Raw genomic sequence first — 2,684 nt, 5'->3', positions numbered from 1 at the left:
CTCGCGGCCTAGAAAAAGCGATGCAGATACAAACAGCTTAGCAATCGTCAAATATCTGAAAGAAACCATTTGAGACGGAAGCCTTATATAGACCAGGTTCTCACTGGGTTCCTTGCGTTCTTTTCTATGCTAAGTTTCTTATTATGGGATAGCAAAATAACTGATCGGTATTTCCGTTAGCGGCAGTGCAAAGAAACTCACCGCTGCAGCATCAGCAAGTCTTCTTCTCTTTCGTCTTCTTCTTTAGAAAGGGACAGAGGATTGTGGCAGCGCATTCGTCTCTTAGATGGTCTACGCATTAAACTTTTAATATCTATAAAAATAATATGACAGCGTAATACAAGATCGAAAAAGAAACTAAAAATGTGTGATTGTTTCGCTAACAGAAAGGCAGATAGAAATACACAGTGAGGCGGATAGCAGCTATGGCACGTGTGCAGAACGCTTACAAAGAGAAGCCCAGCCTAGCCGGCAGTTTCAGGGAGAGTAACTAACAAAAAAATGAAGTCCGAGGCTCATTGCTACTCGTATAAAAAAGTAATTTTAAAGCAATCTCAATTTAAAAAAAGTCAAGTGAAAATGTGGTGGCCGCCATGTTCTTTTTATTTTTGAATAAATTTTTGTTTAAGAGAGATTGTAATCATCATGTGAAGTAGTTGTCTTCTGTTCTACATTGACTAATTTTTTTTTTTTAATGCGATGTTTATTGCCTCAGGGCATAAAACGGCATGTAATGATAAATGAGGATGCCTAAATGAATGAGTAAAGGTTCGCTGATCTAATGAAATCGAGCAGTGAACGATGATGAGGTCCTTGTGTCCAAGCGGTGTATGACGCACTGTTCTCGGGCGAAAGACCCGCGGCCGCCAGGTGCCGAATTCTTGTAGGCTTCAGCGCCGGGCAAACCCACAGCAGGTGGTGAATGTCAGCCTCAAGATTTCTGTTCTTGCAGACTGGACACCCGGGGCGGGGAAATACACCTTCAAATTGCGGCCACTTTCGTGTAACGGCTGGAGTTAGGGCAACCCCGACCCGGATCCTCCGAAGCGCAACCTCCTCTGCACGGGTAAGACCACGGGGGAGGGTTACCGCACACGGAGGGATTAGAGCACGTGTCGGCGCCGGAGGTGTTCCTTTTTTGTTAAAAGGAGGGTGGTGTCATCCAGTGTTAGGACTCGAGGCGAAGACGAAGTTGGGGTCACAAGGTGGGTCGCAGAATCTGCACGGCTTTGCGAACTCAGGAGGTCTCGTGGGACCCACTGTATTCGGACTGGCTGCGGGATGCGTGCCGCGAGACGATGGATGTCCTGGCAAATGCCTGGGGTGCGACTGACGCGTCGTAGTAGGCGTATGACTTGAAGAGCGTCGGTGCGGATGACAATGCGAGCCGTAGGTAGTAGGGGAACGGCGGCCACTGAGCATAGTGCCTCTTGAACGGCAAGCATCTCCACACAGAAGGAGGAAGGAGGTTCTGAGAAGCGAAACCTAGACGTTTTGTTGAGGGCAGGCTTGCAAGGGCAGTAAATTGCAGTAGTGGTTTCGCAAGCCTGGATGCCTGCGTCAACGTATAAAACGATGGAGCCATGCGGCAGATGGGCGTCTTCTTGTGTAATTCGTTCGCGAAACGACGCCGCCGCGAGGGTAGATGATGGCCGGCGTAGATCTGTTGGTTTATTATCGCTTAGCTGCACAAAATGCCAGGGAGGGAGAACTGGCGGAGGCGGCTGTCGAATGGAGTGCGAGGAAGCATACGCCCTGAGTGCACACGTTGCGTGTGTAAGGTTAGACTTAAGCCGGCGAGCATCACGTCTTTGCTGCACCAGCTCATCTAGAGTATTCAGCTGCGCATGTTCTTGGAGCGCCACGATCGGGGTTATGCGGGGAAGGCAAGTGATGACCCTCATTGCCTCTCGATTTACGGCTTCAAGGCGATCCCACTGAGCCCTCGTCAAATGCTGGAATTGGGCTTGGTACACGAGGCGCGGTTGCACAACCGCCCGCACCAACTGCCTTGCAACATGAGAGCGGGCGCCGCCTGTTTTAGGAGCAATTCGTCTAATCAGACCTAACGCCTGAATCGCTTGCTTTTTAGCTCGAGAAAGCCAAGCCGTCCCTGTTCCTGACTCGTGAATCGTCAAGCCCAATATTTTGACTATCGAACTTTCTTGAAGTGGAGTTCCGGATAGATGGAGACGAATTGGTGTCGCAGCGAGTTTACGGCGTCCCCAGCGGTTGGCAACAGACACATACGTAGTTTTGCTCACTGAAAGCTGAAGACCAATTGAAGAGGCATAAGTCGACGTTATATCTAGGGCTGACTGTAGGGCGGAGGCTTGAGTCAACAGGTCGTGGTGGGTGCTCCACACAGTGATGTCATCAGCATACAATAAAAACTTAATATCAGTCACTTCATGTAAGCGCCAAGCAAGGGGGATAAAAGTAATATTAAATAATGTTGGCGATAGTACCGATCCCTGGGGCACGCCGCGAAGAGGCACAAAGGATCCGACGGCCTCACCACTGAGGCGTATGGCAAAGTGTCGGCCTTCCAGAAAGGATTTTACAAAATTGCGCACTCTAACGGGGAAATGCAGCATGTCAAGTGATTCCAGGATAGCAGCATGACTGATATTGTCGTACGCCTTTTCAACGTCCATGGCCAGTACGGTACGCACATTGTGGCT

Source organism: Amblyomma mixtum, chromosome 1 (assembly GCF_055824585.1).
Source record: "Amblyomma mixtum isolate Tamu chromosome 1, ASM5582458v1, whole genome shotgun sequence".
In the NCBI taxonomy this organism is placed as follows: domain Eukaryota; kingdom Metazoa; phylum Arthropoda; class Arachnida; order Ixodida; family Ixodidae; genus Amblyomma; species Amblyomma mixtum.
This window is presented reverse-complemented; position numbering follows the sequence as displayed.